Below are 25,264 nucleotides of genomic sequence, written 5' to 3'. Positions count from 1 at the left end.
AACAATAAACTTTTTTTTCAAATTCTCTAGGTCTCTGGAGTGTCATCAGCCTCAACATCCTACCTCTTAATCGGGGAGAGTTATAGCTTACCTCTGGGGGGTAAACAGAAAACAGAGTAAACTTACCTTGTATCTAGCAACCTTCCTAAATTCACTTACAATTTCTAATCATTTGTAAATTATTTTGAACTTTCTATATATAATTGTATATATACATCATCTGTGAATAATAATAGTTTACTAGTTATTTTTCAACCTTTTATTCTTAAAAATTTTTTTTATTGCTTCTTTGAACTAGTTAGGACTTCTAATTTTGAAGAGAACTGGTGCTTGTGGAAATCCTGACTTCTTGCCATTCTCAGGGGTTGGGGGTGTAGCAGTCACTATTTTACCATGTTACGTTGACCATTAAGATTTCATTTTGTAGATAACCTTTTATCAGATTAACAAAATTCTTGGCTACTTCTAGCATGTTAAGTATTTTTCTTTTAAATAATAAATGTGTGTTGGATATGATCAAATATGTTTTCTGTATTTACTGAAGTAATCACATGGTTTATCTCCCTTGTTCATTTAGTAGGTGAATTATGTTGGTTGATTTTCAGGTAAATTTCACTTCGTTTTGGTGTATTATGCTTTTTATATAAAACTAGATTCTGTTGGCTAAGGTTTTATTTAATATATTCATATTTGTATTCATAAAAAATGTTGGCCCATATTTTCCTTTCTTAGTTATTTTCAGGTTTTAGTATCAGAGTTTTGCTGGGTCATAAAACGAGTTGGAAGTTGGTGAGTTGCCAGTTTTTTCTCTTCTATGGGAGAATTTATGTAAGATTGGCATTTCTTCTTTCATTCATAGGAAGAATATACCAGTGAAATCATCTACACCTGGAATTTTGTGTGTCATCCTTGTTCATGCGCCATGCTAATCTTCTCTGTATCTTTCTAATTTTAGTATATGTGCTGCTGAAGTGAGCATTACATCTGGAGATTTTACAAGAAAATTTTTTTACAACGGATTTGATTTTTTTTTAAGGATGTAGGCATGTACAGATGCTCCATTTCTTCTTGGTCATTTTTAGGTAAATTGTGTTTTTCAAGAATTTGTGCACTGTATTTTTCAAGTTTATTGGCATAAAGTTGGTTATAATATGCTCTTATTTTCTTTTTGATGTGTATGGGATCTGTGTGGATGCCCTTTGTTTTTTCCTATTAGTCATTTGTTTTTGTTTTGTTTTGTTTTTTAAAGATTTTCTTTATTTATTTGAGAGAGAGAGAATGAGAGACAGCACGAGAGGGGGGAGGATCAGAAGGAGAAGCAGGGTCCCTGCTAAGCAGGGAGTCCGATGCGGGACTCAATCCCGGGACTCCAGGATCATGACCCGAGCCGAAGGCAGTCGCTTAACCAACTGAGCCACCCAGGCGCCCCTCATATTAGTCATTTGTGTTCTCTTCCTCTTGTTAAGTGTTGATCAGTGTTTTTAATGTGTCCAAAGAATCAAAGCCAAAGCTTTGTTAATTTTTCTATTTTATTGATTTCACCACTTATTTTTTTTTTTAAAGATTCTATTTATTCATTTGACAGAGAGGGAGAAAGAGAGCACAAGCAAGGAGAGCTGCATGCAGAGGGAGAGGGAGAAGCAGACTCCCCGCTGAGCAGGGAGTGCAATGCGAGGCTCAATCTCAGAACCCTGGGATCATTACCTGAGCTGAGGGCAGACGCTTAACCCACTGAACCACCTAGGTGCCCATCACCACTTATTTTTATTATTTTTATCCTACTTCCTTTGAGTTTAATTTGTTTCCCCTTTCTAGATTCTTAAGTTAGAAGTAAGTCATTGATTTCAAATCTTTTTTTCTTTTCTAATATCTGTATTTAAATCAATATATATCCTTCCAAGCATTGTTTTTTCTGCATCCCACCAATTTTGATATGTTGGGTTTTTTTAATCATTTAGTATTATATATTTTCTAATTTGCCTTGTGATTTCCTCTTAAACATATGGGCCTAATTTCCAAACATTTAGAGATTTTTCTAGTTATCTTTAATTCCATTCCATAATTTAATTCCATGTTGGTCATGGGATATACACTTATGATTTCAGTTCTTTGAAGTTTGCTGAGATTTGCTTTATGGCCCAGAATAAACTTTAAAATATGTCTTTTTTTTGGTATTTATTTCTTCAGTTATTGAATGGAATGTTCTTTATCTGTGAATTAAGTCAAGTTGGTTAGTTGTTTTATTCAAATCTTTTATAGTCTCACTGATTTGTGTGTGTGTGTGTGTGTTTTATCAGCTCTTGAGATGGTGTCAAGAACAGTCGATGGTCTGAGATTTTATTATATTTGCAATCCAAGAAGTTAGTTTGCCACAGTTGCATGCATAGGTTTACGATTATTTGAATTTCCTTTTATGTAAACTGCTTGTGCATATCCTTTGCTCCTTCCTTATTGTGTGGGTTTTTTTTGGGAGAGAGTTGGTCTCCCTAAATTTTATCATGTAGGACCATAGCATAGATCTCTACTTATTAGGGTTGATAGTATTCTTCAATAATTTTATTAAACCTTTTCTTCAAAAGGTTTTGCATATATTTATTAGATTTGTTCCTGGGACTACTATACTTTTGTTCCTAATATAAATTTTGTCTACCTAATTTTCTATTTTTATTATTGGTTTTAGTTATGCTATTTATTTTTATGTTGATAATTTATCTTGAAACTGTCTAATTCCTCATATAAATTTGATACTTTTTATAGATATTCTATTGTATTTTCTATGTAGATATCATCAACAAAGAAGAATAATTTTGTCTTTCCTTTCAGATTATGATGGCTTTTAAAAAATAGCATAATGTTGGGGCACTTGGGTGGTTCAGTTGGTTAAGATTCTGATTCCTGATTTTGGCTGAGGTCATGATCTCAGGGTCCTGAGATTGACCTCTGTGTTGGGCTCCACACAGAGGAGCGTCTGTTTGAGATTTTGTCTCTCCCTCTACACCCGCCACCCTCTGTGCTCTCTCTCTCTCAAATAAATAAATAAATCTTTTAAAAAAATAGCATAATGTTAAAGAGAAGCAATAATAGCAGACATTCTTATTCCTGATATAGGGTGAGTAATTCTAAAGTTTATCATTTTAAGTGAAGGAAGAAGGAAGGTCGAAGGAAATTCCATTCTATTTTTAGGGTGCCAAGTGTTTTTATTATGAATGTTTACCTGAGTGTTTCCCTCCATTTATTGATGAATGCATATGTTGAGAGATCATATGTCTTATTGCCTTCATTCTGCTAATATAAAATAAGAGTAGCTATTCTGATGTTGAATTATATAGGAATTCCTGGGATAAACCCTACTTGATTAAAGTGTATTCTTTATACACTGTCAAAATCAGGTTTTAAGTATATTTTAGTATCCTTACATCTATGTTGATAAGTGAATTAATCCATAACTTTCTTTTCTTGGGATCTTCATGTCTGCCTTTAGCATGAAGTTTATTTTAATTTTATAAATAAATTAATAGCTTTTCCAATGTTTCTATTTTTTGAAAAAAATTTATGATATGGGGATTACCCCTTTTTTGAAAGTTTGTTCAAAGTCACCTTTGAAGCTATTTAGGTCTGATTTCCTTGGGATAATGTGACTTTTAATTTCTGTAATGGTTTTTTGGCTTATAGAATTTTATATTTCTTAAGTCAGTTTTGGAAACCCATCCTTTCATCTTAATTTTGACATAATTTTTTTTCATAGTATCTCTTATGATTTTTGAAACCTCTTTTCTCTTAGACATATTTCTAAATTCAATTTTATTCTCTATTTTTTAGAAAAGAAGGACACCTATGTCCTTAATATACATCACGCGGTGCAACCACACATTTTCCTCACTATTCTGCAATCCGGGTCAAAACTCTCTTACTCATTTAATCTTCTAATTGACATGTTTACAAGAAAGACTGAGTATAATTTGATGATGTACATTAATCATGGTTTTACGGTAATCGTCCCTTTATATGTAAATACAAGATTCCTTCAACTGAATAGTATATTCTTGTCAAATTTAGAGAATATTGCTATGACACCATATAATCACATTTTCATAAAACAGGTTCCAGGCAATCTGTTAGTTATAATTAATTGGACTATAAACTACATGGAAATGAGACAAGATCTGGAAAAGGAAAGATGAGAGTGGTTAAGTGGCAGCTGGATATGTAAACAAAACGAGCAGTCCTAAGAGAAAAGTGACATCTTCTCTATTAGCAGGCATAAACATGTCAAAATTAACTCTGGAATCTGTTTTGATAAAAAACCACTATAAACCAGTATGATTAAGTTAGCAGACATTTAAACAGTTTGCTCCTTGGCTGACAGGGATGCTGCTTCCTTTCTCTGACCACCAAATACATAAGGTTCAACCATTTTCATAGCAATGAAATGGCTATTTTTTCTTAGGCATTTCAGACCATGGTCCACATTATCTAGGAAGATAATTTCCAGGTTACCGTTTTCCTCCGACATCAAGACAGGGTAGTTGCTTCATTTTAAAATTATGACTTGATCTCATCAAGATTCCTAATCTGAAAAGTATCATCAATTACTTTGGCCCTTACACAATGACTAGGAGACATGGAACTTATTTGCTTATGATCTCTGAGAATTCCCTGAACCCCTCACACATATTAGATAGCACATGAGAACAGATTAGTGAAAATGAGTTAGAAAGCTCCTTATGTAACACTTTGGGATATAAACCATCAAAGGTGGGGTCTGCATTAGATGACTTCTGAGGTCTTTTCCTGCTTTAATGGTCTATGATTTTATGATCCTAACAGGAAGTGAACCCTGATTTACTTTCAGAAGGAAAGGGTAGAGGGAATCTTACCATCATGTTTCTGCCTGGTGACTAAGCTTTTAATTTATATAGTCACATTATTATTTTAAAGGAAAGTGTATTGAGGAATTTTTTTAAAGATTTTATTTATTTATTTGAGGGAAAGAGAGAGAGAGCGAGCACAAGTAGGGGAGTGGTAGAGGGAGAAGCAAACTCCTTGCTGAACGGGGAGCCTGACGTGGAGCTCCATCCCAGGACCCTGGGATCACAACCGGAGCTGAAGACAGACGCTTAACCAACTGAGCCACCCCAGTGCCCCTGAAGAATTCTTTTTTATGTATCTGCTTTACCTTTGTTGTCTTACCTATACCTTTCAATGATTTTGGCTCCTCTTCTTTATATTTATTTCCCTTTTTATTATTTTTTGCCTTCATTTTTCTGTCTTCTCTTTATTGATGACCTGTTTGTTGTAAGTTTATGTTCATTTGGGTGACTTTCCTCAGAAAGAGGGTGAAAAGCATTGTTTGCTTTTACTAATGCTTATACTATGTGTCCTTCTGGATAGTTCTATAATAGCATGGTATAGTGTGGGAAAGAATCCTCAGGAGAATTGGTGTATCCTTTCCGAGTAATGGTTAAGTCCTATCTCTGCTGGTTGCTGGCTGTATTATATAAGTTATTTATTCTCTCTAGTCCACAGGATAATAGTTATAGTTTCCTAATAGGGTCATTGAGAAGAATAAATGAGTTAACATATGCGAAGTGTAGGGGCCAAGGACAGGCTACCCCAAGATGGGCCACTTTGGCATAAGGATTATTTTTAGTTAAAACTAATCAAAACCCAGCAGATGCAGGAAAAGCTCTCTGCCACCCCTTCAACTGCTTCAATTTACATTGAAAAGGAGATCCTGTACTAGGGAGAGAGATATTAACAGAGACTCCTCATTACCTAAGAAACTTATCTGCATAATAGGGCTATCTTTGTTTTTCAAAACAATGTCCTTTCACCTTCTTGCTCATGGCCTTCCTCCCATTTGTATCCTCCGACCCTACTCCTCTCCTTAGTTTATATAAGCTTCCTGTTGCCTCATTGTCTTTGGAATTTCATGTCTATGTGGATTCCCTGTACATATGCCTATTACTTTCATTTTTCTCCTGTTAACCTGTCTCCTGTCAGTCTGATTCTAAGTACAGCTAGAAGGACCATAGGGTAGAGGAAGGTTTTCCTCCCTGATAAAAGCATTGTATTTGCCACTGGAGTTAGGCTTTGATTCATCATCTATATAGAGATACTTTTGGCTTCCTGAGTTTACTCCCATAGGATGGACACTTAGGTTGTTATTTTTCAGTTATATAACAATGAAGAAATGAATGTCTTGATTCAGCCTCCTTAGGCACACACTGACAGTTTTTATCCAGCAAATAAACAAACAAGTACAATTTCTGAATCATAGGGCGTGCTTATCTTGAGTTTTAATAGATACTACTGAATTGTTAAATTGCTTTCCTGAGTGGCTATACCAGTTTACTCTCTCACCCATAATGTCTAGCAATACCTACACAAATTTTGTAATTCTGTTTCTCGGGGTTTCACTTCCTTGCCAGTATTTGATTCAAACTCTTGCCAACATTTGATATTATCAAACTTTGTTTAAATTTCCTAATTTCCTGGATAAAACATTCTACTGTATCATTTGAATTTGTATATTCTTGATTATATGTGAAGTTGAGCTTCTTTTTGCTTATTTAACATTTTAATTTCATCTTTGACTTTCCCAGTTTACATCTTTTGCTCATTTTTTATTGGGTTGATTTCTTTTTTTTCCCTTGATTTGATTTTCCCTCAAACAATCTGGACACTATTTATGCTTTTTAATTTGCATAATTCATTTACCCTGAGGTCATAAACATATCTTTCTGTATTTCCTTAATCTATTTTTGTAGCTTTGTTTTTTATTTTGACTTTTAATTTGTAAATCATTTATTAATTAGTCCATTTTGACTTCAAATACTACTTTAATCATAGATTAAACTTTTATATATACACGATTTTTGCCTTGCTTTTTAATTTATTCCACTGATTGCAAAATTATAAATCTGTATTAATTTTTATAGCTTTAAAATAAGTTTTTGTATCTGGAAAATTAAATATTTTCTATTCTTAGACTTTTCAGAATTATCTTAGCTATTTTATTCTTTTATATGAATTTCTGACTTAACTTAAAAATTTCCACAATATGTATTTTGGGATTAAATGGATTTATAGATTAATCTTCTATTGATTTTATATTCCTTAAAATACTGATTCATTGTATCGATAACATGCTATAGTTCTTTCAGTGAACTTTTTTTTAAAAGATTTTATTTATTTATTTGACCGAGAGGTAGAGAGAGAGCAAGACCGGCAGGCAGAAGGAGAGGGAGAAGCAGGCTCTCTGCCGAGCAGGGAGTCCGACGCGGGGCTCAATCCCAGGACCCTGGGATCATGACCCGAGCTGAAGGCAGCTGCTTAATGGACTGAGCCACCCAGGTGCCCCATCTTTTAGTAAACTTTTAATTTTCCCTCAATAAATATCTTCTACATTTTATGTTAATTTATGTATTTGTCAAGGTAAGTTACACTAGATGCTGTAACAATCCCCAAATCTTTTTTTTTTTCAACTAACTTCTATCATGAAGACAGAAGCAGTTTCTTTTTTTTAATTTAAATTCAACTAATCAACATGTAGTGTATTACTAGTTTCAGAGGTAGAGTTCAGTGATTCATCAGTTCTATATAACACCCAGGGCTCATTACATCACGTGCCCTCCTTAATATCCATTACCCTGTTACCCCATCTCCCCACCCCCTCCTTCCAGCAACCCTCAGTTTGTTTCCTATGGTTAAGAGTCTCTTATGGTTTGTCTGCCTTTCTGATTATGTCTTGTTTTATTTTTCCCTCCCTTCTTCTATGCTCCTCTATTTTGTTTCTTAAATTTCACGTATGGGTGGAGTCATATGATAATTGTCTTTCTCTGATTGACTTTTTCACTTAGCATAATACCCTCTAGTTCCATCCACATCATTGTAAATGGCAAGATTTCTTTTTTTTTGATAGCTGAGTAATATTCCATTGTATATATATATATACCACTTCTTTATCCATTCATCTGTCAATGGACATCTGGGCTCTTTCCATAGTTTGGCTATTGTGGACATTGCTGCCATAAACACTGGGGTACAGATGCCCCTTCAGATCACAAAGTTTGTATCCTTTGGGTAAATACCTAGTAGTGCAATTGCTGAGTCATAGGGTAGCTCTATTTTCAACTTTTTGAGGAACCACCATACTGTTTTCCAGAGTGGCTCTGCCAGCCTGCATTCCCACCAGCAGCGTAAGAGGATTCCCTTTTCTCTGCCTCCTCGCCAACATTTGCTGTTTCCTGACTTGTTAATTTTTAGCCATTCTGACTGGTGTGAGGTGGTATCTCATTGTGCTTTTGGTTTGTATTTCCCTGATGCTGAGTAACACTCTCCCAATCTTACTTACACCGTAGTACAATGTGGACCAAGTTGGTTGGTGTTCTGCTTGACTCAGCCATTTTGGGAACCTAGAACTCTGCCATTATCAATGAGGACTTCCAGATTGCGCTGTGTCTTACCATCTAGTAGGCAAATAGAGAAGAGAGTGTGGAAGATAATTTGGGAGATTTTTTGGCCAGAATGAAGTGGTGTGCATAACTATTGTTGCATTCACAACTCAGTCATTTGCCCCACGTTTCTGGAAGAGATGCAAGGAAAGAATCCTCATGTAAGCCCAAGAGGTAAATAAAATGATTTTGGTGAACTCTTAAAATTGTCTTACCCACCTACATAGAAAATCCAAGAGAATCAACTAAAATACGAATAAAACTAGTAACAGAGTTTTAAAAGATAATTGGAACCAAGATTGACTTACAAAAATAAATCATCTTCTTATATATTAGAAATAACCAATAAGAATTATAACAGCTAACATGTTAGAAGATTTTTCCTACCTGTTTCATTTAAATTGTCTCCAAACAGTGAATATTTTGGTTCTTTCTTTTTAATGTTTTTAGTCTCTGCTTTTTGTTTTAAATTCAAATTTTGGAACATTCCATGATATTGATTGAATGGTACTAACTGTCTTGTTTGTTATAATAAAATTTCAACTGGTTAAAAACAAAATAAAATGCTGGAATGCCGCTGGCTGAATTTCTGTAATGTTTGTCTTGATGGAACTCCTCTTTTCAAAATGAAAGACATGATTTTGTGATCATTCTCTTGATAATGAGCCTCTACTTGGGTGGCTCTCGGCTTTCTTTTTTCCAAAAAGACAATTTTTTTTTTTATTATTGTTGAAGTGGATTCAACAAGCAATTCTGCCTAAAGGTTTCTAGAAATTAAGCTTTTTGTTTTTGGTTTTTGGTATGGTTTTAGAAAATAACAGTTGAGTGAAAGTCCTAGTGATCATTTAAATCCTGACTGCCTAATTTAGCATTTCTATTAGAATTCTTTCTGCATTTTAGGTGCCTACATCACCCAGAGGCTACCAAACTGCATTGTTAAAATGATTATTGTTGTTATTATTTACTATTGTTAGTGGAAATAGCAAAATTTGTTGTCAGGAACCTAGACTTCAAGCTCTTCTTTCACCATTTGTTACTTATTGAGCCAGCTACTTAGCTTTTCCTTGTCTTTACTCAATTTTTAAAAGGGAGGAAAAACGTCTTTCCTGCGGAGTGATGCGGACTGAGCAATGTCTTTCTGCTCAGTGTCTATGGTAAATCCACCCTTTTCCAAGCTCTTTACTACACTTTGAATACTGATAGCTTTTCAAACCATGTGTCCAGCACTGATCTCCATACATAGATCCAGCTCAGATTTCTAAATCTCTACTGGAATTTCTGCTTGAATGAAGGACAAACACCTCAAATATACTTTGTCTACCATCTAGCACATTGTCTTATCCCTCATGCTGGAGCCTATCACTGTGTTCTCAATCTTATTGTTTCATTGGCACCTGATGCAGAAATGATCTTATAAATTTTAAACATTTCTCTTATCTCTCAATTAAATAATGCTACTCCATGCTTGTCACAACACCGTTTTGAAAGTTTTTCTCATATATATTGGGAGGGTTTTATTCTGAAGCTGCCTGGACAAGACTCTCTCGGTCTTGTTGACATGCAGTTGTGAAAGTCAGAAAGAATGAATTGGTGGGTCAGAACTGCAAGACATACCAATTCTGGAACTGGAGCCTCTGCTTAGTCATCTTAGGCCAAGATTTCTCTCTAACATTGTTCTCTCCTGTGAAATGACTTTTGTCACAAAGGTAACACCAATTTACCTCACAGAATTGCTCTCTTCTCATCTACTTGCTCTCCATGAGTGACACCCTGCTCCTGCAACTTTAGTTACATTATTTCTCTAGTACAGCTCACTCTCTCATCCATAGACCAGCATGACCGAATGCTGACTGCACGGTCATACTCGGACGCTTCTTAGGCATCCAAGTTGTGCTTGTTATTTCTTCTGTCCCATTTACTCGGATGCTAAAGCCAGAAGCTTTCTCGTCAACCTTGATTTCTTTGAATAACCCACTCATTACATCAAATCAATCACCAAGTTCCAGTCAGCTCTCTTATTATCTTCAAATCGGACCACTCCACTCCATCCCTACCAGTATTCGACTCATTTAGGTCATCATCATTTCTCACCCACACTTCTGCAACAATTCTCTCACTGCTCTTCTTGCCTCGGGTCTGGTTCACCTTCCATTCTGCCTCTAAATTTTTCTTTGAGCAGAACAGTCTTTCTAAAAGCCAAATCTGATCACGTTATTTCCCTGCTCAAACCCCAAATGAAACCCTGAATCCTTCATAAGGCTTATGGGAAGCTTCAGGCTGTGTCTTTAGCTTATCTTCAAGAACACATCTTCCACTACTCACCATCCACATTTTGCCAAGAACTGCTTTGTTTGGTGCTCCCTTTCACCCCTGGGGCTCTGCAAGGCTATTTCTCATAGCTAGGACAGCTTTCCTAACCCTCCTCCTATCATCCTTTACATTTTTCCCTTCCTTTTGATTTCAATTCTCTGATCAGCCTTTTTGACATTCTGTCCCTAAGACTTGATGTTTCCCCACCAATGTAATCTAAGCACCATTACTCAGTCTGTATTTTAGTATGTATTACCCCGTAGTATAACAAATTGTGATAACTATAAGCTTGAATGTCTCTTTTATCAAATAGTAGGGGATAAAGAGGGGGTTGTATTTTGATTGTTTTGTAACCCCAATGCCTAGGACTTTGTCTGGCACAGAGTGTCCATTAACTATTTACTAAGTTAAAAAAAAATAAGGATACCTGAAACATTTGGAAAATATAAAATATTATATGTAAATATTTCAAGCAGTGGTAATAGTACTTTTTAAAAAGAAAAGAAATTATTATTCATTAGATATTGCCACTCCTGCCTAATTTTAAACTAAACTCACAAAGGACATGTTTTTTATGGAGTTTTTTTACAAATACTAAATTTCATGATTTTTTTTCTCTTAGAGGTGACTTATAGATTTGAATTCCAACCAAAAAGAGAGCTCTTTAGTGTTCAAGACAAGAATTAAATATACAAAGAAATTCTGTCATAATTCCTAGGTCAGAAGATAAGATTCTGTTTATAAAATAGCCTAGTTTTCAGAAAGATGGATTCTGTGGCTATTTTGAAAACATTATATGGTGTAATGGAATTATTTAAGAGATGACACCATTTTTACTTTTGAAAACTACTATTTTGTTTATGTTCTCAGTCAAGGTCAGCATTTTCATTCACATCTTTTCCTTTTCATATACTTTTAGTTTTTGTGTTGCTTACATTCCAGTTAATTTCTTCCCAACAACATGTCAAATTATCTGTTTTATCTTGAGTAAAACATACAAATGAAATATGCCTTTTTTATTGATTAGTGTATGAAATGTTTGAAAGGCATTTAGAGACTGCATGAAAAGATATATTTCATATAACTGCCTAAGACCATTTTCAGACTCACCATCAATAAGGAAGTGAATGAATATTCCTTAAATAAGTGAAGTTACTCAATGTATAATAAACCTGATTTCTTCTTTTTTTTAAGATTTTATTTATTTGCAAGAGAGAATGAGAGACAGAGAGCATGAGAGGGAGGAGGGTCAGAGGGAGAAGCAGACTCCCTGCTGAGCAGGGAGCCCAATGCAGGACTCAATCCCGGGACTCCAGGATCATGACCTGAGCCGAAGGCAGTCGCCCAACCAACTGAGCCACCCAGGCGCCCCAATAAACCTGATTCCTTAAATCTATGTATAAGACTCCAAAAACTAAGCAAAGCAAAAGAAAACAAACCAACTAAACAAACAAAATCAAAATCACTATTTGCTGTCCCTGTCTAGTCACCATAGAGAAGTCCTATAGACCATATAGCTATAGTCTTACAGTCTATATACCTATAGACATACCTTGTCCAGATGCGCAGAGCATCTGTTCTACTTCTATTCAACCTCTGGATGGGGTGTCCTACTCTAACATGACAGAAACAAAAAGAAACTAATAGAACAAAGAACACAGTTCATGGAGCACAGTAGTCTTTTAAATTTAATTTCATTCCTCATAGAGGGAAGAGTAGTTATTACATCCAAAACGTAAGAGCAAGGCATCATACAAGACAAACATATAGGGAGGAAGAACTCTTGGAAATTAAAAGCACAAAAACTGAAAAAAATATTTTAGAAGTTTGGAAGATAAATTTGAGGAGATTCCATTAAAAAAAATAGAAAAAAAGGCAAGGAGATGAAAATATGAAGTTTGATTTTAAAAAATGGAGGATTGATACAGGTATAAGAATATTTTGATCTCCATGGACCTTAGGAAGCTACTGTAGATATAACTTCACCAAAACAAGGGTCCAAATCAAAAAAGAGGAATTTATGGAATCTGGAAAACAGAAAACCTCACTACTGGTGATACATGAAGGGAATCCTCAGGATAAAAGTGAAGGGTATATATGTGTGCATACCTATACCCAGATAATATGTGTGCATCAAACTTTCAGGGCACCCAGTCTGCATAAAATCAGAACAGAGAAATTCAAAAGGGAACCTCTAAGGAAAAAAAAAGTAAGAAGTTGAAATAATAAATTATCTAATGCAAGTGGATATTTTGAGAGGAGATTTATAATTCTTTCAAGAGTCTGGAGAAATATTAGTGATAGAGTTTCAGTTAAGTTTCAGACAGAGAAGCACAATCACTATAATGAGTATTATGGGATAATTATTGGAATTTAGCCATACATAATGTAGATCAAACTGGAAGTGTGAAGTCTGGAAGGGGGAATAGAAGAATTAGAGAATTAAGCCACTAAGCAGCCCTCATAAAGCCCTGGTACGAGTTGGAGTGTGTAAGAAAATCCAAGAAGCCAAGTACATCTAGCCACTGAGATGGGTCCCTTAAAAGCGAGGCCGGGCAGAGATCTATGGAAAGTTCTTATTTCTGTGTCAATGCCACATCTGATGGTAGACTTAAAGTCACTACTGGAAGAGGAAGAACTGGACAGGACGCAGAGGAGAGCAGCCCGACCTGCACCAGCTGGGCACCCCTGTGTTTGTCCGTCACAGTTCTGAGCATAAAAGAACCTTTGGAAATTAGTGCTCAGTGCTTCATCTCCACCTTTAAAATCTGTACAAGTTTCTCTTTTGGCCAGTTCTAACCTGAAACCGTACAGATTCATCAAATTAACGGAGCCATCCAACATAGGTAGGTAGAAGAGGCTAAAAAAAGCAAATAAACACAATCCTAGGCAACCATTAACTCCAGGGAAGAAATGTTTATTGAGAAACAAAGATAATCAAATCATTTCACATGGCTCATCTCTGAATAATATTTACGTGTAAATCTTTGTAAGACTAGCTGACATATTGATTTAACCACAAATCATAGCTTCATTGAATGGATGGGAGGGAAGAGGATATTTGCATAGAGAATGAGGTAGAAAGCAAGATTTAAGACTTCTAAATCTATATATTCCATAATAGGATTCAAAGTATAACAAGTAAAACTGAAATTTCTTTTAAAAAAATCAAGATAGAGTAGTATGATCTTCTTATATAGACTTAAGCATATAAGTACAAGGAAAGAGCTAAAAAAGTTGAAGTTGTTTTTGGGGGGTGGGATGGGAGAATACTTTATGTTTGTTACCATAAGGCATGGAGAACCACTGACTTTTTAAACTATTTATGGGTAATAATGTGATAAAAATGAAACATTCAGTAAAAATAAGCACTATATTAGAAGGATAATGCCATAATAATCTATGTATGTGAATGGACTGAAAGCTACAAGAAGAAATTTCTAAGAAAATGTCAAGATATAATCAGTGGGAAAGAGGTCTGCACTCAAATCAATGAAAGGGACATCATAAGAAAAATGAGGCTTAATAAAAATATCATAGGTAATAAAACATTTCAGATTCCTTAGGGTCGAATCACTCTAGGTGCCATTAAACTTTTAGAGAAAATTGAACAATTTTATTCAATCAATGAGTAAAATTCACTTAGAACTCACTGATTAGAACTTATTTATTTTGTAAAACAATAGCAGAGAACCATGAACAATTATAACTTAACTTTTTAAATGTGTTTTTATGGTTCTGCTAATAGCTCATTATTGAAAATTGAAATATGAATTAGTTAATTGTCTTAGAGCAGTGGCTAGCATGCAATTAGCTAATACATTGGTTCGTTCTGTTTGCAATTTTGAGGGTGGCTTGTAAACTAACATTGAACAAGCTACGTTTCAATTAAACTCAACTAACCATTTAGAGAATCCTCTCATAGTGAGAATTTCAGATATGCAAACAAATTCCTGAGACATCTGTCATTGAAATAATCACAGGTTTAGCCCAAATGGTAAGAGATTGGAGCCAATGTTTTTGAGACAAGTGTCTCAATCAAATAATCGTTCTAGGCTGAGTTGAGTCTAACATTTAAAATATTCAAGAGAACTATAACAAAGGATTAAAATATGCTGTCAGAAGACAGAAGTATTTCCCTTTAAGGGCTCCTAGGAATTCACTGAGCTGGAAGAAGTTACTACCATAATATTGTGCAGCCTTTCCTCAAACCATATGATCAATTAACAATATGATCACTGAGGTACAATTTTAGATTGTGACCTATGCATTCTGAGATAATATGAGCATTTTTAGGATTCTAGTCATTGGTTAAACAACATTCCTGGAAAGACATTAGAACATCCTCTTGCTGGTCGCCTGGGTGGCTCAGTCGTTAAGTGTCTGCCTTCGGCTCAGGTCATGATCCCAGGGTCCTGGGATCGAGTCCCATATCGGGCTCCCTGCTCCGCAGGAAACCTGCTTCTCCCTCTCCCACTCCCCCTGCTTGTGTTCCTGCTCTCACTGTGTCTCTCTCTGTCAAATAAATAAATAAAATCTTTAAAAAAAATTAAAAAAAAAGAACATCCTCTTGCTTGAGATTCTTGAAGATTATATGTAATAGGGATATGGACACCTGAATTTCACTAAGTTACATCCTTGTATCTTTTTACTAAGGTAAAAGAGTAAGAGAGAATGAAAGGAGGGAGAACACAACGTACATTCAGAGAGAACTAGAGTATACAGACAAAGTAGAGAAAGAAAGGCTAGCTGTGTGCCTGCAGATGAATATCTAGTTTCTTATTCTAGATTCTTAAGGAGCCAATCTGTTTCCTGTCCTTGAATTCCATAGGTACCCAAACATCTTTCCAATATATTTCACCCTAGCAACACTTGTGCTATAGGGATCAACCATCTCAATTTTCCTGCCACTGTCCCAATTTTAGCACAAAAGCCATGAATTCTGGGAAATCCCTAAATTCCAGACACATTGGGATTGATGGTCACCCTAATCTGTGAGTATTTGCCTCTTAAAATCACATGATGTGAGTTTTGGAAACTGCCAACCAGGAAAGCCTTAATTAAGACAGAGAATTTAAGCCACATGCAATTGATGAATGTCTATTGTATTCAAAACCTCTCTTAATGCATCTTACTTTCTTTTTTTTTTTTAAAGATTGTATTTATTTATTCATTAGAGACAGAGAGAGAGAGGCAGAGGGAGAAGCAGGCTCCCAAGGAGCAGGGAGCCCGATGTGGGACTCGATCCCAGGACCCTGAGATCATGACCTGAGCCGAAGGCAGACGCTTAACCATCTGAGCCACCCAGGCGCCCTGCATCTTACTTTCTACTTAGTTCTATTATTTACAACTTAGAACATGGTGTAGCTGTGGGCAGAAGAGTTGCCATAAGCAGAGATGGGTTAACTGTAAGTAAATAAAACAGTTCAGATTGCAATGGTCCACATTGGGAATAATTACAAGTATGTTGCAATTTTCAATGTCAGAATCCTAAATTATAACATTAAGTCACAGAGTTGTTTTAAGAGTGCAAAGTTTATCAAGCAATTCACTGTACTGAAATAACACTCTTCTTCCTTTTCACATATCTATAAAAAGAAAATGTTTTGCTCTTTATATATATATATTATGCTATATACATAGCATATAGCTTATATATTTATTTATTTATATCTATGTATGTGTGTGTGTATATATATATTTATATGCTAAATCAGGGAAGTTGTGCTTTGTAGATAGGTTTTCTTCCCTCAAAATTATTTGACTATCAATATTTGGAGCTAACATAGTTTAATAACTGTATACTCTGCAAGAGAGGTCAATGAATGCAAGAGAAGTCAAAGGCATAGAAAAGCCAAAGAGATGATTACTTAAGAAATGACAGCAACATCAGCCTGAGCAGCAACAGACAGACCACCCAGAGAGGCTGTCTCTCAACAGTGGCTCCCCACTGAACCGCGCCCCCCCAGGTTGAGAAAAGAAATGATGACAGCCTAGTTAAGAGGCACAACCCTCACCAGTAAAGAACTGTCAGCAGCTTTGCCGATGGGCTCAGGAAAGCTTCTTAGTCTATAAAACACTGATCTCACCCAAAGATTCCTGGTTTTCTACATCTTTATTAGGGTCATCAGTTAACGAAGAGCAGTGGGAGCCTGAAAAAATATGGTCTACTGGGGAGATCTTGTATCCATACAGTTCTTTCCCGAAGCTCTTTCATTTGATCTTCTTTGCAAACTGTGATGGAGGCAATGGGGTAACAATTCTTCTATTTTGTTGATCAGAAATCAAGAGATCTCTATTTTCTTGCTCGACTGGTTAATACCATCGTTCTATGACTTAAGCTAATAATTACTGAGTAACTATGTGTTAGACATTGGGTTAGGCACTTGAAATGGATTATTTCACTTACTTTCAGAAAATCACTTTGGAGTAGATAATATTATTGTTCCTAATTTACAGAATAGAGGACTTGGGCTCAGCGGGTCATAGCAACCTGTGCAAGAAAACACCAGAATTTAAGCCTGGGGCCTAAAATCTATGCTCTCCACCTAGTTTTGATCCTATAGTACAAGTCAATATTTTTGACTGTCTATTACTTGAATTATTTTGTACTTTTTTTTGGAAATTTTTGGCACCAGTCTAGTGTTAAACCATTATCCTGTGAGTTTACGCTAATTATTTCCACATTCCACTAACAGGCATTTATTGAACATTTACTATGTGCTAGACACTGTTATAAGTTTTGAGAAAATATTAGTTTTAAAAAAGGCCACATTTTCAGGGCACCTGGGTGGCTCAGTTGGTTAAGCATCTGCTTTAGGCTCAGGTCATGATCTCAGGGTCCTGGGATCGAGCCCCACATCAGGCTCCCTGCTCAGTGGGGAACCTGCTTCTCCCTTTCCCTTTGCTCCTCCTGCTCGTGCTCACACACTCTCTCACTCTCTCTCTCAATAAATAAATAAAATCTTTTAAAAAATTTTTTTAAAGTCCACATTTTCTATAATAAGATGGTTATATTCTTTGCTTTTCTTTAATTTTTCTTTATTTTTCCTATTAATTAGTTACACAGAGATGCTGTTTGCAATCCTACATATTGTCTCACATATGTGAGTAGTAGGATGATAGTAGAAGTCACAGAGCTTAAATGGTCTTGACAAGAGGTTTGGAATTTGAGAGACATCCAATAGATATGAAAAATGATGGGTGTTTGGGAGAGCACTTATCTCCCACTGCTCATAGTGCTCAGTAGAAAACAACTCTGCTTCAGGAACTCTAGTGACCTTTCTCTGCCTTCTCACTCTTCCTTCCCCAGATTTTCTGAGTTTGGGAAAAGAAACTGAAAATGCCTGGCTCAGTCTCTTCTGTATTTGGTTTGGGAACTTCTTGCCTGCTGAGAGGGTGCCTTTGAGTCTTCTTTCTTTCAAAATGAGCTCAGCTAGTAGAGCAGGTTCTGCTCCTGTGTGTAGAGGTCTGCTGGTGTCCCACACTCCCTGTGATGGGTGAAGTGTCACAGCTCGTTAGGTCTAAAGCTGATGTTCACTCTCTAATGAGTTCTTCTGGTTACAAAGCAGTTATTTCTATCTCTCATTTCTGCTTCTTTCTCTTAATTTCGTCTGAACTTGGGATCACGGACCTGTATCTTCTCTGGATCTAGAAAGGCTATGTCAGAATTGTCTGTCAACTGGGGAGGGTATGTGCTCTGGTAAGCACTGTGAATTGTGCAAGACTGTTGAATCTCAGATCTGTACCTCTGAAACAAATATTGCAATATATGTTAAGAAAAAAAAAGAAGAAGAAGGTAGCGGGAGGGGAAGAATGAAGCGGGGGAAATCGGAGGGGTAGACGAACCATGAGAGACGATGGACTCTGAAAAACAAACAGGGTTCTAGAGGGGAGGGGGGTGGGAGGATGGGTTAGCCTGGTGGTGGGTATTGAGGAGGGCACATTCTGCATGGAGCACTGGGTGTTATGCATAAACAATGAATCATGGAACACTTCATCTAAAACTAATGATGTAATGTATGGGGATTAACATAAGAATAAAAAAAAAAAAGAATTGTCTGTCAATTTGCTAGGTTGCTCAGATCCCACACCAGAGAGACTACCCTGTTAATTTTCAGTACATATGCATATGTATCTCAAGTCCTTAAAAAGTGTCCAGTAAATGCCTGTTGAAAAAAGAAATGGGCTTCAGTTTTTCTCTCTTATAATATAGAGAAGTTGGATTAATTTCTCAAATTTCAACCAGGACAGATGCATGGAACTTAAAAAAAGGCAGGAAGGACTACCTATCCCAGTCAAGACAGAGTAACAAGGACTAATTAAGTGATCTATCTGATTTTTAAAAAAATGATGAATTGGACTTCATCAAAATTAAGAATGACTGCTCTTTGAAAAACACTGAATAGATAAATAGTCTCTATTTCTATTGCTGTGCCTTCGAGTTAAGACTGAAAAGATGAGCCACAGGCTGGAAGAGAATGTGCGCAAAGTACATATCTGATAAAGGATTTGTATTCAGAATATATAAAGAACTTTCAACATCAACATTAAGAAAATGAACAACCCAATAAAAATGTGGGTGGGCACTTCACCAAAGAAAATACAGGATGGTAAAAAGCACATGAGAAAATGTTCAACATCATTGGTCGACTACTCGCATTCCTGGGTCTCCAGCTTGGGGGCAATATGCCTGGAGTTTCTTCTGTTTCTTTGACCTAAATATCTGCCCTTTCTCCTATATCACTCCTAGTGAATTATCCATTAGGATGACTAAAAATAGGGAAAATGTGTTTAAAATATTTATATTCATTTTAACCATGTTTGGGAATTTTCACGTCTTTATATAAGTCCAAGTCTAGTATCCTATTTCTTTTGCCAGAAGAATTTCCTTTCACATCTCTATAATACAGGTTGTCTTGTAATGAATGCTCTCAGCTTTTGTTATCTAAAAAAGTACTGTGTCTTTATTTCTGAAAGATATTCACTGAGTATAGAGTTCTAGGTTGATAGTGTTTGTTTGTTTTGTTTGTTTTTTTCTGTCAATATTTTAAAGATGTTGCTCACTGTCTTCTTGCTTACATTGCCTCTGATTAGAAATCTCCTGTCATCCTTATTTTGTTTTTCTAGTACATAACGTATCTTTTCTCTCTGGCTGTTTTTAAGATTTTATCACTGGGTTTCAGCAGTTTGCTCACAGTGTCCCTTAGTGTAGTTTTCTGTATGCTTTTTGTGCTTGGCCCTTGTTGAGTTTTTTAAATCTATGGGACTATATTTCCCATCAAAGTTAGAAAAAATTCAGCCATTATTCTTTCAAATATTTCCCCCTCTTTCCATGGGAACTCCAATGACATGTATTTTAGGTTAGTTGAAGTTATCTCACAGCTCACTGATACTTTGTTTCATTTTTTAAAATTCTTTTTTCTCTCTCTGTTTCTTTCAGTATAGTTTCTATTTCTATTGTTATGTCTTCAAGTTAAGTGATTATTTTTGGCAACATCTAATCTGCCATTAATGCTATCCAGTGTATTTTTCATCTCAGACATTATAGTTTTCAACTGTGGAAATTTGAGGGCCTTTTATTTATTTATTTTTATCTTATGTCTCTATTTTTTTTTAACATGGAATTCCGTTATAATCATTTTAATATTCTTTTCTATTCATTACAACATCAGTAGCAGCTCTAATTGGTTTATTTTTCTCCTTGTTGAGGTTGAGGGTCATGTTTCCTGCACTGCCTGGTACGTTTTGTTTTTTGGGGTGTTTTTGAACTGTATTCTATTTTAAATAAACTTTCCATTTTAGGACTGTTGTAGAGTTACAGAAAAAATGTGAAGATACTACAGAGAGTTCCCATATACCCCATGCCAAATTTACCCCCACTATAACATCTTATGTCAGTTTGGCACATTTATGATAACTGATGACCAATATTGATACATTATTATTAACTAAATCCATCTTTATGGGGAATAAGCGACAGAAGGAAAGAATCGCAAGCAGACTCCCCACTGAGCATGGAGCGCAACATTCTCATGACCCTCATGACCTGAGGACCTGAGCCAAAATCAAGAGTCAGACCCTTAACTGACCAAGCTACCCAGGTGCCCCCATATCTCTTTATTTTTTTCTACCCAGTGTCTTTTCCGTCCCAGGATCCCATCCAGGATTACAGTTAACACTCATATGTTCTTAGACTCCTCTTGGCTGTGATAATTTTTGACTTTTCCTATTTCCAGTGACCTTGACAGTGTTGAGGATTATTGGTAAGGTATTTTGTAGAATGGCCTTCAATTATTAGTATGATTTTTTTTTAAATCACTATTAGGCTGGGGTTATGTCTCTTTGAGGGGAGAATTGCCATTCTCATCACATCGTATCAAGGACACATATTATCAACATGACTTAGCACTGTTGATGTTAACCTTGATCACCTGGCTGAGGTAACATTTGCCAGATCTCTCCACTGTAAAGCTATCTTTCTCCTTCCTTTCCATAATGTACTCTTTTGAAGGAAGTCACTATGCACAGCCCATGTTTAAGTAGAAGGAAAGCTGTGTTTTCCACTCCTTGAGGGTAGAGTATCTACATAAATTGTTTGGAATTCTTCTGCATGGGAATAATTTTTGATTGGATGCCAGACATATTGAATTTTACCTTTGTTCTTGAGCTTTGTTGTGGGATGCAGTTATGTTACTTGGAAACCATTTGATCCTTTTGGTTTTGCTTTTTAAAGAATTTTTAGGTGGGAACAGAGTGCTACTTAGTCTATGTCAAATTATTCTCCACTCTTAAGGCAAGACCCTTCTGAGTACTCTTAACTAATGCCCTATGAATTATGAGATTTTTCTGTCTGGCTTGTGGAAACAAGCAATATTCCTGGGCCTAAGTGAGTGCTGGGTACTATTCCCTTTAATCCTTTTTGGGTAGTTCTTTCCCTGGCTTGGAGTTATTTTCTTACATAAATGTGGTGATCAGTACACTGCAGAATACACAAGCAGGACCCTCTACAGACCTTTTGAATTCTTCTTCAACATAGCACTTGCCTCTCCAGTACTCCAGCTTGCTAATTCTAGCCATCTTGGTTCCTTCAGACTCTCAATTCTGTATCCTCAACTCAGAGAATGTGCTGGACTCTGCTAGTGGTCTCTTTGCCTGTTCGGAGGCATATAAACTCATCAAAGGCACTATGCTCAGGAAAAAAAATAGTATTGATTCATTTCCCAATTCTTTGGGATCATTGTCCTTCATTACCTGAGGCCCACACAATGTTTGCAAGTATTGTTCCATATATTTAGCCCAGTATTTTTTTTTTTTTTCAGGCAGGAGGATGAATCTGGTCTCTGTTAGTCCGTTTTGGTCAGAAGTGGAAGTCTCCTCTGTCATTTTTGTCCTCTCACTTCCAGTTATATGGAATCACCTGCCATTTCCATAATATGCTGTGGAAATATCACATGCCTCTGGCCTCTGATGATTCTGGCTATTCCGTCTTTTTCATATTTCTCCTTCATTTCTCACCTGACACATTCTTTGTCAGCTTTTACATCCTATTATGGAAATCTCTTCATTCATTCATGTACTGCTTTGAAGGCTTACCAGATGCTATCATCTTATTTGATTCTCATGATGTTCAGTTTGACTTCTTAAGATCTGTCCAGTCAGTAAGTCGTAGGAGAGGGGTCTGAATTCTGATTATATCACTCTGCCCATGTTCCTTTCATGAGGCATAATTATTTTCCTTCATCATTTTTGAGCATATACAATGTTTCTAACCTTGAATTAGGGTGCTTTGGAAGTGGTCCTAGTTCTAGAAAACATGATCTTTATCCTCAAGAGACTTAAAATACATTTAAAAAGAACACGAACACACTTCAAATAGGTAATAGGATAAGGAGGCATAGGACCAAGGGTTAAATGAGGTGGCACAGAAGATCTTTGTATCATTTCTTAAGAGACCATAATAGGATAGAATAGTTGATCAGTGCTTCATGGTTGACATGTGAGAAGAGCAACATTTTGATGAATATTGAGGATTTGACTGGATCAGATATTCCTAATTAGTTTGCTGAGGTTCAGGAGTGTTCCACAAAAGGATCAGAGGTATATCTAAGGTATAAGACCCTCATGCTCAGGGTGCCTGATGAGAACCAGAAATCACCCATTTATCCATTAGTGCCAAATAGATATCAACATCTTTTATGAAGTGAAAAGATTGAGATAAAGGGAAAATGAGATACAGGAAAAGCAAATGAGGATAATAATCAGAATGGAGGGGAGGGAGGGCAAGCTTGTGATGAGCAATCACAAGAAAGCTCAACCATGTGAAGGGCTGTGAGATTGTGGAGTGGCACCTAGACCAGTCACTGTCAAATATAATGCCTATTTGTAATACTGTTTGTTAAAAAAAATGAATAGGCAGGAAGGAAAGAAAAAAAGAAAGTTTTCTTAAAAAAAAAAAAAACTAAGATAGTATAGAGGGTGTCTTTCAAATAAAAATAATACTCTCCAAAATTCTTAAATTAATCATCTCCAGTCCAGTGTTCTTATCTGGTCTCCACATTTTTCTATAGTTTTATGACATTAGTTGAGGAAAGGGAGAAGAGTAAGTATTTGGTTTTAATTTCATTATCTTAAACTATTTTATTGAGGTAGGACAATATTATGAAGTATTAATTAAAATATCTGAGAATATGTGTTTGAGCAGAACAAGCTTTCCTTATTTCTTTTGCCAGTTCAGCAGATTAGATTAAGATCCTTAAGTTTTGGTAATGGGAAGAAGAGCTGAACTAGAAGAAAGATATTAAGGTCCTTATGCAGATCTCTCAGCCAGACTTTCATCCTGTTAGGCCCTCCCGGCTTCCCAAAGTAACCTCCAGGGGTGGGGATGAGTAAGCTTCATCATGGCACGGGAGAGAAAAAGTGAAACGGCTTTGTGGTGAGTCTAATGGAGATAGGTATCCTCTCAGAGTCCCGAACACTCCCCCAAGGATGCATTATATATTTGACCATAGTAAATGGTCAGATGTGATGCTGAAATTGGAAGATCTGGAGGGTCTCATCGTGAGGGAGGTCAGGATAAAGGAATACTCTCCGGGTGCCTGGGTGGCTCAGTCGGTTAAGCATCTGCTTTCAGCTCAGGTCATGATCCCAGGGTCCTGGGATCGAGCCCCGCATCAGGCTCCCTGCTCGATGGGAAGCCTGCTTCTCCCTCTCCCACTCCCCCTGCTTGTGTCTTGTGTTCCCTCTCTCGCTCTCTCTCTGTCAAATAAATAAATAAAATCTTAAAAAAAAAAAAAAAGGAACATTCTCAACAGATGGGGTATGAGGCATCTCAACATTCTCAACGGATGGGATATGAGGCATCTCAGTGGATGCAAAAATGGAGGAAGAACAATAGCGAGGAGGCAGTAAGGTACAATAATGTACAGTAGATTCAATAATGAGCGTATCATCCGATGATGGATGCCTCTTTTTGCCCCACCCAAACTCCATTGACACAACCTGAAATACCCCAGGAACTTGGGTGCCATTCTGGGGAGGAGGAGTCATGGGGAAAATTTGAATTTACCACCAATAAATCATATCTTACTGGATTTACCTGAAATTGATCAAGATTACATTTCTTTACACTGAGCACAATGAGGATTCAAAGTAGATATCATATTGCTTTGCAAAAAAAAATAAAGTTAAGGTTTTGCCCATCTGAATACATGACTTAAAATTTGGGGCTCTCTACCTCTGCTCTGGGGAAGTCGAGTAAGCTATCAGCTTGAAGAGATTAAGAAGAGAGATGCCTGGGTCATAACTCTAACTTTTCCATCAGTTCCTTATGGTGTTTTGCCTCAATTTCTCTATTTGTAAAAGCAAATTTGGCATGTTTCCTTCTCATACACTAGTAGTACCTAGGGTAAGGACACCACATGGTTTCAACTTTTCAGAGTGCTGGTTCAGCTGTGTAAGTTTTACCGTCAGCCTTAAAGATAGGAGAGAATTTTAAGTAAGACTTTTCCTGGACTTGGCATTTATTTTCCAAATTTTTGCTTACTTGGTGCCTTATAATATGGTAATATATTCCTGTGACCTTGGGAATGATATATATTCAAGGTAGAGGCTTATGTGAAAAAGAAGACTTTGATTTTATTTTTTAGAAAATAACTTGATGCACTGCTTCACCTTTGTAATGTGAATACTCCCAATGTGCTGAATCTTCAGGGTTGAAAGATACTAAATTGGTTCACTTGAGCACCTGTTATTAAAATCTGTAAATGTCTAATATACATTAGATGCCTCAGTTAGGATTGGCCCCTGGCTTGATGGGAAAGATTTCCTGTATAGAACTTTCCCTGCCTCCATTCGAGGAGGGAGGCCAGCCAGAAGAGGCAGCTGTTTATTTTTGAGCCCATGTGAAAGGAGCCCATGAGTAGACACCTCCTGCTGTAGACCAAGCCTGGCAAAGGGGTCATCTTTGTTGCAAGTGGCTGAGGAATTGCCTCCCCCGC

At 36.4% G+C, this 25,264-nt stretch overlaps 1 non-coding gene across 1 annotated transcript; it reads right to left on the bottom strand.

Moving 5' to 3' along the window:
* Nucleotides 1-871: 871 nt before the first annotated feature.
* Nucleotides 872-979, bottom strand: LOC118025852. Its single transcript, XR_004683412.1, has one exon. It is a non-coding gene; the product is annotated as a U6 spliceosomal RNA (small nuclear RNA).
* Nucleotides 980-25,264: the final 24,285 nt, after the last annotated feature.

This window comes from Mirounga leonina, unplaced genomic scaffold, assembly GCF_011800145.1.
Source record: "Mirounga leonina isolate KUSES-001 unplaced genomic scaffold, KU_Mleo_1.0 Mir_201, whole genome shotgun sequence".
Classification (NCBI taxonomy): Eukaryota; Metazoa; Chordata; class Mammalia; order Carnivora; family Phocidae; genus Mirounga; species Mirounga leonina.
This window is presented reverse-complemented; position numbering and strand designations above follow the sequence as displayed.